The 15,370-nt window shown below is 41.8% G+C and overlaps 1 long non-coding RNA gene across 1 annotated transcript; it reads right to left on the reverse strand.

Annotated features, from left to right (window-relative positions):
• Positions 1-9,681: 9,681 nt before the first annotated feature.
• Positions 9,682-12,070, reverse strand: LOC140727376 (uncharacterized). Its single transcript, XR_012098836.1, has 3 exons — positions 11,673-12,070; positions 10,128-10,290; positions 9,682-10,051 (listed from the first exon to the last, which is right to left on the reverse strand). It is a non-coding gene; the product is annotated as an uncharacterized lncRNA (long non-coding RNA).
• Between the last annotated feature and the right edge of the window lie 3,300 nt (positions 12,071-15,370).

Here is a 15,370-nt window from a genome sequence, read left to right on the forward strand (position 1 = left end):
ACCCAGTTGCCTTTTGAATGCTATCTTCCACAACCATTTTACTGTTTACCAAACCCTTACTCACCCACCTCACCTTTACGTTAGGTTTGGTTCTTACATCAATCAGCTTAATGCCCCCTAATTTTTGGCTTCTTTTTCCATGGGGATAGTTTCTCTCCATTTACTTTGTCTCTACCCGCTATCATTTTAGACACCCCTTTCAAAACCTCCTCTCAAATCTCCTGTTTTTCTATGTATAACTCAAGTCCCTCATCCTTTGAATCCTTGAAGTGAACCCCTTTGCATCGTCCCTAAGGTTTTGACATCTTCCTAAAGTGTGGTGCCCAAAGCTGAGCATAACATTCCAGTTGTGGCTGAACCACTTTTTCATAAAAGTTTGCAATGACTTCCTTGTTCCTTTTCTCAATGCCTTATCTAACACTCAAGATACTGTATGTTTTTTGAAGGGTCTCGGCCCGAAACGTCGACAGCGCTTCTCCCTATAGATGCTGCCTGGCCTGCTGTGTTCCACCAGCATTTTGTGTGTGATGTTTTTTTAAGGACACTTTCTCTACCTGCCCTGTCATTTTCAATAAATTATGCACATATACATCCCTATTTTCCTGTTCTTATACCTCTTTTAGAATTGCACGCTCTAGGTTTCATTGTCTCATCTCATTTTTCCTACCAAAATGCAGAGCTTCTCTTTCTCTCCATTTCACCTGCTATCTATCTGCCTATTCCCGCTGGTCCTCCAAGTTTAGTATCATTTACAAGTTAAAATTTGTGCCCATCACCAAAGCCTAATTATTAAACATGTCTAACTCCAAATCATTAATACATAAAGTAAAACCATCCAACATCCAGTGTTCAGAAGTCCTGGTAATCCGGCATCTGGCTCACTCATTAATCCAGAAAATGACCCAGGGGTCTGGCTTCCACAGCCAAGATCTGGGCTAAAGGCCAGATGTGTGACCAGAGATAGGATTGAGAGTTTGCAAGACAAGGAAATATATTGAAGTAAATATATTTAAGACAAGGTTGGATGGATTTTTCCAAAGTAGGGAAATTAAGGGTTATGGGGAAAAGGCAGGTAGTTGGAGATGAGTTCATGGTCAGATCAGCCATGATCTTATTGAATGGCAGAGTAGGCTCGATGGGCCAGATGGCCTACTCCCGCTCCTATTTTGCCTGCTCCATCCCTTTTGCCAATCAGCTTTCCAGCTCTTAGCTTCACCCCTCCCCCTCCTGTCTTCTCCTATCATTTCGGATCTCCCCCTCCCTCTCCCACTTTCAAATCTCTTACTATCTCTTCTTTCAGTTAGTCCTGACGAAGGGTCTCGGCCCGAAACGTCGACTGTACTTCTTCCTATAGATGGTGCCTGGCCTGCTGCGTTCCACCAGCATTTTGTGTGTGTTGCTCCTATTTCTTATGTTCTTATGAGGACAAGATTTGTAGACAAAGCCAGGATCCAGAATGCTTGCACATTTCTCTCTCTCTTTAACCTCACTGGAAAATTATTATGTATAACATACAATAAAGTGAAATTATTGGTGGATTAATATGAGCCACTTGCAATGGTGCAGAAGATCCGCCAGCCCATTATCAAAGCCAAACTGTTAAACATGACTGATGATCAGAGATTCACTACATTACGAAAAGCAGTTAACCTAGTACTGATCCACAGAGATCACCCCCTGAATATCCCTGACTACAAACCTACGAAACCCTGTCAAGTCTCTCCTGCCCCACCTATGGCAAAATCTGCAGAAACCACTTTGAACTCAGAAAGAGTTGAAGCAAGTTATCCTTCTCCTCAAGAGACTGCCTGAGAAGAGAAGTGCGACTTGTAAATGCAAATGAGAAAGAAATCATCAAAAACTTAATTACATATAAAAGGATATTTAATTTGTAAATTCACTGTGTTTCTCATATGGAATTTCATTTTGACTGTTTCTGGTTTGGGAGAGCACCCCACCCAATTTGCAGATCAAAAGGAAAGAACACTGGTTAATGTTCAAATTGTGTTTAGTTAAGTTAATAACTTATTGCTTTTAATAACACTGCTGTAAACGTATAAAATTACCACATAGCTGTTACATATACAACCAGCACTAGTGCAGTCTTTGATCAGCAACCAATTGTTTTGCATCTTTGTCTAAAACAAAATTGTCACCAGGACAACACCCTAGGAAAAATTCAAGGGGAAAATATATAATCAGGAATTGAGCAAGATTAAAAGTATTTCACCTTTGAAGACTTTATTAGGTAGATATTGGTTGAAGATTTAACCAGGACCTAATGGCAGCAACCTCTCCTGGGTCCTAGATCCACAAGATCAAAAGTTAGGCTAAACTAGGAGCAGGAGTAGGAAATGTGGCCTTTGAACATGCTCTGTCTTTCGTCAAGATCATAGCTGATCTTCTACTTGGGGTCTGCTTCGTTGTACAATCCTTATATCCCACCACTGCTCCATTGCGGTGCTGGGGGAAGCACCTCATTATCAGAGCAGCCATTTTTCCAGATAAGATATTAAAACGCCACTCTCTCTTCCCTTTCACACGTGTGTAACATGCTCAAACTTTATTTTGGCCAAAGGATAGAAATGGTTTCCTTATATTTTAAAAGATATACTGTACTTTATTCTTAAAATGAATAAGCAAGAAACAGAATTTGTGCATATCTCTCTTTACATTAACTATGCCAGAAAGTTACTATATTCTCTTACATAGCGCTTATGCCATTAAGTGTCCTCTTTAAGCAATGTGTCTGAATCAATTGAAAGGGGCCCAGCCGCTCAGTGTCGAATTCCAGCAGGACCCTAGACTGTGCTCCTTACTCATACAGTGGCAGCACTGATAATCAGTGCATCCCTCAGCAGTCTTCCTGCATCCCGGAATAAGCCAGCATTTGCTTACAGGCATCTCCGTACTGTCCACTTGAAGAGCAACAGGTTTTGTGCAGACCAAAGTGTTTGTCTTGGTGTGCATGCCTGGGAACAGATGTTTGGGACAACTTTCAACAATAACCTAGCATCTTTTTCCAGACTTTTTGTATATATCAAACGCACAGTCCACAAAGAGGTGAGCAATTGTCTTTTCCTCATCACAGCTGCCCTGAGGGCTGTCTGCATTGGGAGTGAGACCGACTGCATGGGAAGGATCTGACAAAGGAAGGTCCTTCTCGTTGCCAGCCAAGAAAAGTCTTGGTGCTTTTTCTTTGTGGATTCTGGCTGTTCTGTTAATAGACTGTTGCCGTACTTGTTATTTCCCATTGATTTTGCCCTGAGGTGCTAGATAAACAAATTAGGAGCAATTTACATGGTGCAGTATGTGTGTTTCACACAGCCACCTCTGCTGAAGGGGAGATACTTGCTGGCTGACACAGAGCAACAGGTAACATGGTGGCAGAGAAGCACAGACAAGTGACCTGTCAAGATGGACCACGCAGATGCAGCAGCTCAGAACAATATTTGTGATCTCTTATACATCTAATTCACCCAGCAAAAATCCAGCCCTGCATTCCCCTCCAACCATTTCACAATTTCACTTCAACCCAGTTCTGTTCAATTCTTCATCCCTAAACCAGCATCACCATTACCACATTGCTGGCTGTGGAAACTTGCTGTGTGTAAATTGGTTGCCACATTTTGTGAACTTCCAGAATAACTAAACCTCAAAAGATGTACTTAGTTGTCTATGCAGCATCTGGGGATAGCCTGAATGTGTTAGGTTCTATGTAAGCTAAATACATTTTTTAAATATGAAAGTCCTTTTACCACTTCAACTCAACACAATCCCAGATAGACAATTCGTTAAAAAAAGACTTGCTGCTTTTTCTTTTTGAAAGTGAAGTAAAACACTTGATGCAATTAAATTAGCCTTGGCTGCCTTTTTGGGCTGTTGTGAAAATTCCCAGGGCTTTACTTTAGAATTGCTGGATCCAGCCATGCCATACTGCCTCATTCTGTTTGGGTAATCAGTTCCAGGACAGGTACATGGTGAGCAGGGACTGCTTTTCATTGCTGCAGTACCTCTGGCAGGCTAAGCTAAACAGTTGGCATTGCCACTGTCTTTTAAACAGCAAGCTATTCTAAGGGAGTATGTGATGCTGTCTCAGATCATGCTCTAGGCGTTAAGGCAATTAAAAAAAACTCTATTTCCTAATAACAGAGAAAACCATTCAGCCCATTTAATCAATGTCAGCCCACAGAGCAACCCCCATCCCCACTCATTTTCCCAGTAACCTATTCTTATCACATATCTAGTAATCTCTGGATTGCTGCCTATGCCACATACCAGTGAGGGTAAGAATAGGATGACTTGGCAGATGAATGAGTGGCTGAGAAACTGGTGCAGGGGGCAGGGCTTCAGATTTCTGGATCATTGGGATCTCTTCCAGGGAAGGTATGACCTGTACAAAAGTGACAGGTTACACCTAAACCCAAGGGAGACCAATATCCTTGCGTGCAGGTTTGCTAGAGTTGCTCAGGTGGGTTGAAACTAATCTGGCAGAGGGATGAGAACCAGAGTGATAGGGCTGAGGATGAGGCAGTTGGTATACAAATGGAGGCAGTGTGTAGTGAGACTGTCAGGAAGGACAGGCAGATGATAGGGCAAAATTACAGTCAGTGGGACAAGTTGCAGTGTAATGAGGGGACAAAATCCAAAAGGATGATGAATACTGGACTGAAATGTACACAGTACACAGAATGAAATAGCTGATCTTGTAGTGGAGTTAGAGATTGACAGGCGTGACGTTGTGGGCATCACTGAGTCGTGGCTGGAAGAAAATTATAGTTGGGAGCTTAGCATCCAAGGATACACGCTGTATTGAAAGGACAGGCAGGTAGGCTGAGGGGGCAGAGTGGTTCTTCGGAAAAAAAAGAAATCAAATTCTTTGAAAGAGATGACATAGGCCTGGAAAATACTGTATTTTGTGGGTAGAGTTAAGAAACTGCAAGAATAAAGACCCTGATGAGTGTTACATGCAGTAGCCAGACTGTGGGCTACAAAATATAATGGGAGATAGAAAAGGTATGTCAAAAGAGCAGTTTATGATAGTCATGAGGGATTTCAAAGTGCAGATAGATTGGGAAAATCAGGTTGGTGCTGGATCCCAAGAGAGCGAGTTTGTAGCATGTTTACAAGATGGCTTTTTAGAGCAGCTTGTGGTTGAGGGAATCAGCTATTCTGCATTGGGTGTTGCATAATGACTGGCTGGAGTTTCTGGGAGCGATTAGGGAGGTGCAGGATAGATACATCCCAGAGAAATATTCTAAAAGCAGGGTGATGCAACCGTGGCTGAAAAGGGAAGTCAAATACAATATAAAAGCAAATGAGAGGGCATGTAATAGAACAAAACTTAGTGGGAAGATAGAGGGTTGGGAAGCTTTTAAGTACAACAGAAGGCAACTAAAAAAGCCAAAGGGAGCAAAAAGATTAAATATGAAGGTAAGTTCACCAATAATATCAAAGAGGCTATCAAGAGGATTTTTCAGATATAAAAAGAATAAAGGAGATACAAGACTAGATACCAGACCACTGGAAAATGATTCTGGAGAGTTAGTAATTGGGGACAAAGAAATGGCAGACAAACTGAATAAACATTTTGCATCACTGTGGAAGATACTAGCAGTATGCTGGAAGTTCGAGAGTGTCAGGGGGCAGAAGTGAGTGCAGTTGCTATTACTAGGGAGAAGGCACTTGGGAAGCTGAAAGTTCTGAATGCAGGCCAGTCATGTGGGCCAGATGGACTACACCCCAGGGTTCTAAAAGAGGTAGCTGAGGAGATTGTGGAGGCATTGGAAATGATATTTCACGAATCACTAGATTCTGGAATGATTCCGGAGGATTGGAAGATTGCAAATGTCATTCTACTCTTTAAGAAGGGAGGGAGGCAGAGGAAAGGAAATTTTAGGCCAGTTAACCTGACTTCATTGCTTGGGGAGATGTTGGAATCCATTATTAAGGATGAGGTTTCAGGGTAATTGGAAGCACACGATAAAGTAAGCCAAAGTCAATATGGTTTCCCTCAGGGAAAGTACTGCCTATCAAATCTGTTGGAATTCTTTGAGGAAATAACAAGCAGGATAGACAAAGGAGAATTGGTGGATGTTGTGTACTTGGATTTTCAGAAGGCCTTTGACAAGTTGCTACACATGAAGCTGCTTAGTAAGGTAAGAGTCTATGGTATTGCAGGGAAGACACTAGCATGGATAGAGCATTGACTGATTGGCAGGAGGCAATGTGTGGGAATAAAGGGAGCCTTTTCTGATTGACTGCTGGTGGCTAATGGTATTCCACAGAGGTCAGTGTTGGGACCACTTCTACTTATGTTGTATGTTAATGATTTCAATGATGTAATTGACGGCTTTGGGGCCAAGTCTGCGGACGATACGAAGATAGGTGGAGGGTCAGGTAGTGCAGAGGAAGCAGGGAGTCTGCAAAAGGACAGACAGATTAGGAGAATGGGCAAAGAGGTGGCAGATGGAATATGGTGTTGGGAAGTGTCCGGTCATGCACCTTTGTAGAAGGAATAAAGGCATAGATTATTTTCTAAACAGGAAGAAAATTCAAAATCTGAGGTGCAAAAGGACTTGGGAGTCCCTGTAACATTGAAGCAGATTCACGGGTTTGGTGAATGAGACAGAAATCATTGACCATTAATAAGTACGTATATCAATAATTTATTTACAAACAGTAAAAAATTCGACCAAACATTTAAATTTCTGCAAGTAACACAAACTACAGAACAAAATATTCAAAAGCAGATATTTAGTTAAAAGTGTGTACAGAGTATACATTCTTGACAGTTTGGGGAACAAAGGGAAAGAGGGTGAACCTTTCACAACACGTTACACTTTATCACCTCAAGGTGTTTGAGACTGGACACAAGGTGCCGTGCACACAAGCCAACCAATGAGAAGAGCAGCTGCAGATTTTAAACTGACCAATCACAATCACCAACCACAGCAGAGGCAGCTTTCAACCGAAATATGCCACACCCCACACACAGTCCTCATGCGGGATTCCCTAAAGATTAACCCAGGGTGAGTCAGTGGTGAGGAAGGCTAATGCAATGTCAGCATTTGTTTCGAGAGGACTAGAATATAAAAGTAAGTATGTAATGTTGAGGATTTATAAGGCACTGATGAAGTCTCATTTGGAGTATTTTCAGCAGTTTTGAACCCTTTTATGTAAGAAAGGATGTGCAGACATTGGAGAGAGTTCAGAAGAGGTTCACAAGCATGATTCCAGGAATGAAAGGTTATCATATGAGGAGCATTTATTTGCTGGCTCTTGGCCTGCAGTCACTGGAACTTAGAAGAATGAGGGGGGATCTCGTTGAAGCCTATCGAAAGCCATCAAAAGAGTGGCTGTGGAGAGGATGCTTCCTACGGTGGGGGAGTCTAGAACCAGAGGGCAGAGCCTTAGAATAGATGGACATTCATTTAGAAAGGAGATGAGGAGAAATTTCTTTAGTCAGAGGCTGGTGAATCTGTGGGATTCATTGCCATAGGTGGCTGAGGAGGTCAGGTCATTAGGTGTATTTAGGGCAGAGGTTAATAGATGCTTGATTAGTCAGGGTGCGAAAGGTTACGGGGAGAAGGCAGTAGAATGGGATTAAGAAGAAAATGGTTCAGCCAAAACGAAATGATGGAGCAGACATGATGGGCTGAATGGCTAATTCTTCTCTTGTGTCTTATGGACCTGTGGTCTATCAAATCTACTACTTTCCTATACAAGGGGTAACTTACAGTAGCCAATTAATCTTCAAACCTGTATGCCTTTAGGATAGGGGTAGAAATCCACACGGTCACATGGAGAGCGTACCAATTCCACACAGACAGCACTCAAAGACAGGATTCAACCTGGATCTCTGGATGATGAGACAGCAGCTCTACCAGCTATGTCATTGTGTTGTCTTGGCTGATAAAAGAGGTGAAACATCATGAGGAAGTTTCAACAGCAGCAACTTGGATTTATGTAGTGTCTTTAAAATCTTAATAACTTCCCAAACCACTGACAGGGAGCATTACAAAAAATAAGAGGAGAAGGCTGTTCAGTCCCTTGAGTTCTGCAATCAATAAGACCATGCCTGATCTAAAAACAGAAAATGCTGGGAACATTCAGCAGATCAGACAGAAACATTGAAAAGAGAAACAGAGTTAATGATGTGAGAGCCTATAGTGGTACTGGAAAGTTTATGAACCCTGTAGAATTTTTTCTTTTTCTGCATTAACATGATCTAGAATGTGATCAGATCTTCCTATAAGTCCTAAAACAAGATAAAGAAAACCCAAATAAATAAATAACACAAAAACATTATACTTGTTCATTTATGTATTGAGAAAAATGAACCTATATTACATGCATTTGTTGTAAAAAGTATGTGAACCTCTGCGGTAATGGCTTCTGCAAAAGCTGTTTGGAGTCAGGTGATCCAATCAATGAGATAAGACTGCAAGTGTGGGTTGTAGAGGTGCTCTGCCCTATAATAAAGACACACAGTCAGGTTACTGACAGAGCCTGCTCTTCTCTAGAAAGAGTTGCTTATGTGCACCATACCTTGATCAAAACAGCTTTCAGAGGGCCGTAGAAGAATTGTAGAGATGCATGAAAAGGCTACAAAAGCATTTCTAAAGACCTGAGTGTTCATCAGTCCACAGTAAGAGAATTGTCTAAATATGGAGGAAACTGAGAACTGTTGCTACTCCCCCTAGGAGTGGGCATCCTGCAAAGTTCAGAGCAAGAACACGACGTGCAATGCTGAAGGAGATGAAAAAGAACCCAAGGGTAACAGCAAAAGACCTGCAGAAATCTCTTGACCTTGCCAAAGTCTCTGTTCATGAGTTCACTATAAAAAAAACCACTGGTCAAGAATGGTGTTTACGGAAGGACACTATGGAGGAAACCACTGCTCTCCAAAATAATACATTGCTGCACAACTCAAGTTTGCAAAAGACCACCTAGATGTTCTACAATGCTTCTGGGACAATGTTCTGTGGACAGATGAGACAAAAGTTAAACTTCTTGACAGAAATGTACATGTCTGGAGGAAAAAGTGCATTGCACACCAACACCAAAACCTCATCCCAACTGTGAAGCATGGTGGAAGGAGCATTATAGTTTGGGGCTGCTTTGCCGCCTCAGGGCCTGGACAGCTTGTAATCATTGAGGGAACAATGAATTCAATATTGTGTAAAGACATTTTACAGGAGAATGTCAGGGTGGCAGTTCATCACCTGAAGCATATTAGAATTTGGATAATGCAACAAGACAATGATTCGAAAGGCAAGAGTAAATCAACAACAGAATGGTTTAAAAAGAAGAAAATTTGTGTTTTGAAATGGCCAAGTCGAAGTCCTGACCTATATCCTATAGAAATGTTGTGGAAGGACCTGAAGCAAGCAGTTCATGCAAGGAAGCCCACCAACATCCTAGGGTTGAAACAGTTTTGGAAGGAGGAATAGCCTAAAATTTCTCCCTGATGGTGCAGGAAAGCAAATGTTCATATACTTTTTCCAACAAATACATGTAATATTGGATCATTTTTCTCAATAAATAAATGAACTAGTATAATATTTTTGTGTTATTTAGTTAATTGGGTTCACTTTATCTAGTTTTAGTACTTGCGTGAAGATCTGATCACACTCTAGGTCATATTTATGCAGAAATGGAGAAAAATCTACAGGGTTCACAAACTTTCTAGCACCACTGTACATCAGAACTTTCCACAGAGCTGCTGAAGGAGTCCGTCATTTTCTGTTTCTTATTTTAGGTTTTTTTGCATCAGCAGTTCTATTTGATTTCTTGGCTGATGACTCCACTCTGCCGCCTAATGTTCATAATCCTCTTTAGACCAAAAACCTGTCAAACTCAACATTGGATGTGCATCCATACAGTCCAGTGGGTACCTTAAGACCACACCAGGCTACACTTTCACTTTAATACTTGCATTGTTGAAGAAATATCATTCCTCACCTTCCAGCAATATTTTCCCATTTTCTTTCTAAACTTTGGATTGAGTTAGAGTTTCCAGCTTGACGTGTAGCCTGAACCCGCATTCCTATAACAGATATCGTCAGATTCAACAATTCACCAGCTTCTGAGAGAAGAAATTCTTTACTTTAATCTTCAGTTACCTCTTTCTCAAGACAATATACCATCTCTAGCACCAGATTTCTTCACCAGAGAAAGCATCCTCTGAGCGTGATCAGACTCTTCTTTATTTCAATTTGGTCACCTCCCTTTCTTCTAAATGTTATCCTGGTCTGTATTCTGACACCCAATCTGCTCGATATTTTCCTGTAAGACAGACAACAGATCCCAGGATCATATAGGGACATTTGACGGCGCTGCCTGTAAGATAACTATATCTGAGACCAAAACCAGATGTGGTACTCTTGTTAAGTCCAAAAGCAGGCAAATGGGATCAGCTCAGGGATGCTCCTTGGTCAGTTTAGATAAGTTTGACCTAAAGATCCATTTTCCATGCTGTATGACAACCTTCTTCTGCGTTTTAAGGAAATATAAGATACGGCTGCTACTGATGGAATAAATAAGATCAAGCAATGTAAGAGTCTAGAGGGTGAGAATAGAGTACGGTGAAGTTCAAATGGTTCCGTTTATTATCAGACAATGTATACAGTGTACAACCTGAAATATTTGTCTTTGCAGACACCCACGAAAAATAGAACCCCAAAAGAATGAACAACAGAAAAACGCTAGAACCGCAAAGCCCCCTCTCTCCCCTCCCCCGCACATGCGCAGGAAACCATCAGCGCATCAGCCTCCCCTCTCCCCCGCCCACTCAGCAAAAATTCATCTGCGTCCACCACCCACCAAGTAATAGAAAGTGCCCAAAGCAAGACCATGATCCGCAGTCAACAAAACCTACGGTTTACCCAATGGTTCGACATGCCACAGGCGCTCTCTCTCACTAACAAGGGACAGAGAGATGTCACCCATTTCACAGTGAAAAGGGAGATTAATAATTGCTGTCACAGTGTTACAGTCATGGAAGGATCAGAATATAAGGGCAAAGAACTTGAAATGAGACACCTTATCAACCACTGATCTGCCGGATCAGTCCTTAGAAGCACCACAGTCATGTGAAGTTGTGCTGTAAAACTGCACACATCATTTGACATTTCTAAGGAAGTCTGCTGGTTTGGAGCTACCAGTGGTACAAGCAATGTGGTGGAACAGAAAGTCTACGCTTACTACTAACATTTAATTCTTCATACACGTGGATTCTAGAAATGTTATGTCGGGGCTTTGAAGAGGCCATTCAGCCTTCATCCCAGCTTCATTATTTCAATAGATCATGCTGATCTTTTACCTCAATATTCAAAAGTAGATTGATGCCTATCTTGAACCTGCTTCAAAGAATTGCTTTATTTTTGCAAATCCTTGGTAATGCGGCACTTTATGAGGAAGGGGCATAGGGATTGTATAATATCATTCCTGATAAACCATTCTGTTCAATAAAGTAGACTGATGCTTAATGAGATGCTGGAAATCTAGTGACCTTAATTGCAATACATGACTACCACTGATTGAAAGATCTGGTGCTTTTACTGCATTTTTTCCCTTTTATCTCATTTACAACACTGACAGAGGCCATTTGGCTAACTTGTGCTGACAGCTTTCAAAAAAATTACCCAAACAGTTCCCATTTTCCTCACCTCTGAAAATTTTCATTTCCCAAGCATGCCGCTGCTGAACAAATTTACTTGTAAAATAGGAGAAAATCTCTTCTGATGACAAGCTGCTGAAATAAAATCATTTTCTTCCCTCCTAAAACAAAACAAAGAGATATGAAAAAAAAGTGCGAGGGAATTTGTCATTTTTAAGAATCTTTTAAAATAATAGCAAAGACTGGCCTTTTCAAAATAAAGTTCCACTAGAATGAGCCAGGCAGTGTTCTTTCCACAGCTGATTCCACTAATTACATCCAAGCCCTGCTCAAGTCTCTTTGTGTGGTGAGAAAGGGCTTGAATGGGATATTTCCACTTCAAGCTTTCACAGGGCTGAGGCCTTACACTGCATCAGAGATGCTTTTATTTCCTGATGGCATATTCGGTCCCTGTTAAAGGACCTTCTTCACACAACCTCCAGCAACCACCCCCCCCCCCCATTCCTCCTCTCCACCCAAATGAATCTTGACTGCCCACAGTCTACAAGGGAGGAACAGAAAGCCCCCACTGCGTTTGCTATAGCGATGTCATTGTGCAGCTCGACAATGCACTAATTGGAAGTGACAACAAGGCACCAAGGCCGCTCAGGTTTAATTTGTGAGATCCTCCATAAAATCACTCCAGCAAACAAGCTGGACGTGGCAACAACAAACTGATTACTGTTTACATGAAGTCCTATGAGTTAAACAGGGAGAATTGAGGCATTTTCCCCCTCTCACTACTTGAAGGTTGGCAGCATGTCGAGAGCTCTAATGCCCTGGTACTTATGAGAGAAGAATTGGAGGCCAGTGGGTTGGGGGTGGGGTTGAAGTCAGGGTCTGGGAATGAGTACAATATGTCCAAAACACTTAGCTTCCATAAGTGAAGAGTGCAAGCAGCCCTGATGGAAATGCTGCTCATAATGAATCAATCAATCCTAATGTAATAAAAAAACATTCCGATGGAAATGAGGCACTGCAGTCTGCTCTAACTTGACAGACACAGTTCAGTCGGTAGCACTATTGCCTTTTAGTTTGTAAGCTGTGGATTCACAACTGTGGACTGGCAATAAGCACTGTACAGATCAGCATGTCAGTCCAATACTAAGGGAAACTTCAGCTAAGAACAGATTTGGAGTGATGTTCTGAACTTATCAGTACCTGGTTCTTCATAGACCAGGTGGTTTGAAATACAGCTTCCTACCAATCAGACATTGAAGAGAGACAAATTTTCTGATAGCAACATAGTTTTATTCTGCATTGTTACACTCTATTGAGTTTGTAATACCTGAGAAGTCCTCGTCTAATGGTTAATGTTGTTCTCCCTATTTGCTTGGAGCGAAAATTATGCCCATTGTGTTTCTTCAAGGGATTCCTCAGCTCAAATTAGATACCCGCCAGAGTGGAGATGCTCTACAGGGTGAACGGGAAGAAGTCTGACCGAAGTTACCTCACTCTCAGTCAGAGCCATTTCAACTTCTGTAGAGCAACAGCATGTGGACAAGACTTGCATATGCATACATTCAGAAGCTGACCTCCAAGTCAGCATATATTCATTCACTGATGATTCAAGGGAACTGGCCTCACTTCTCACATCCGCAAAATGGAGACAGAGTACAAGAATAAGGAAGTTGCGATGAAACACTGGTTTGGCGCAATTTAGTTTTGGTCCCCAGTTCTGTGCATTGCACTTCAGGAAATTTGCCATAAGGCTTCCAGGGACGATGCAGTGGAGAGCCACCAAAATTATTCTAGGGACGAGATCAAGATCAAAATTGTTTAATATCATTTCCAGTACACGAGTGTGGAGATGAATTACTCTGGATCTGATGCAGCACAAAAACCCCACAATAAGATAAAGCACACAATAATAAAAAACACAATAAATACAGTATAAATTCATAAGATAGCTTATATGCATAGATCAATTGTATGTCCATAAAGCGACACTAGGTTCAGGAGTGCCTGTACATAAGGTGACTGACAGGAAATGATAAAGCAGTCATGGTTGGGGGTGTGGAGGGGTGGGTTAGTGGTGGAGGTGTTGATCAGCCTTACTGCTTGGGGAAAGTAACTGTTTTTGAGTCTAGTGGTCCTGGCGTGGATGCTACGTCGCCTTCTACATAGAACATAGAATAGTACAGCACAGTACAGGCCCTTTGGCCCTCCTTGATGGGAATGGGACAAACAGTCCATGAGCAGGATGGGAGGGATCCTTCATGATATTTCTAGCCTTTTATCCAGCACCTTTCTGTATATTTGTCCTTGATGGCGGGTAGGTTGGTGCTGGTGAAGCGTTGGGCAGTTTTGACTACACAATTTGCAAAGGATTCTGCATAGTTGTACTCTATTGGGTTTGTAATACCTAAAAAGGCCTTGTCTAATAGTTAATGTTGCTCTCCCTATTTTCTTGTAGGGAAAATATGTCCATTGTGTTTCATGAAGGGATTCCCCAGCTCAAATTAGATTCCCATCCGCTGCATTGCAGTTTTCATATCATGCAGTGATACAGGATGTTAGGATGCTCTCTATTGTGCCTCCGTTGAAGGTTATGAATATTTATGTGCAGAGTCCAGCTCTCTACGGCCTCCACCAAAGGTAGAGGCATTGGTGAGCTTTCTTGATTGTGTAGGATGTGTTCTGGGGCCATGAGAGGTTGTTTGAGATATGTGCTCCCAGGAGATTGAAACAGTTCGCAGTTTCCACTGCTGTGCCTCTGATGTAAAGAGGGGTGTGAGTGGTGCGAGTTCTCCTAAAGTTCATAACCATTTCCTTTGTCTTGTTGACATTGAGGAAGAGGATATCTGCCCAGCCCAAGGCCTTGACCTCTTCCACTTCCTCTCTTTAGGCCATCTCATCATTATTGGTGATGAGCCCCACCATTGTCATGTCGTTGGTGAACTTGACAATATGGCCATGCAGTTGTGTGTGAACAGAGTGTAAAGCAATGGGAAGGGGTACCTATATTGAAGGTGATGGGGAGGGAAAATTAACAAAGGACACATGGAGAATATACTGTACAATCAGGCCTTTTGGCATAGTGAGTTCGTACTGACTAGCAGGAAACTATTGCTCTTCATTAAATTTCTTTTTACGCTTCCCATTCACACAAGTAGCACCAGAGGTCAGGGATGAAGCCAGATCACCTTAGCCACAAAGTTATGGCTATACCATTGGTGCCACTGTGTTCATTTGGTGAGAAAACTTCTTTCTGAAAACACACGCATAGCACCTGTTGGGGGGAGTAGTGGAGGTAGATTCAATGGTAAATTCCGATAGGATGCTGGAAAAGTTAAATTCTAGGGCTATGAGCTAACTTTTAATTTCAAGGCTATTTTAATCGTAAGAACTTTCTACAGGGGCACAATTGAGAGTGTCCTGACTGGCTGCATCACTGCCTGGTATGGGAACTGTACCTCCCTCAATCGCAGGGCTCTGCAGAGAGTGGTGTGGACAGCCCAGTGCATCTGTCAGAAATTTGTTAACTTATCAGCAGCAATTCAATGCAATACATAATATCGCAGAGAGAAAATAATAAGTAAAATAAAACATAATAATAAATGAACAAGTAAACAATCACATATATTGAATAGATTTTTAAAAATGTGCAAAAACAGAAATACTGTATATTAAAAAAAGCGAGTTAGTGTCCAAAGCTTCAATGTCCATTTAGGAATCGGATGGCAGAGAGGAAAAAGCTGTTCCTGA

This window comes from Hemitrygon akajei, chromosome 5 (assembly GCF_048418815.1).
Source record: "Hemitrygon akajei chromosome 5, sHemAka1.3, whole genome shotgun sequence".
NCBI classification, from domain to species: Eukaryota; Metazoa; Chordata; class Chondrichthyes; order Myliobatiformes; family Dasyatidae; genus Hemitrygon; species Hemitrygon akajei.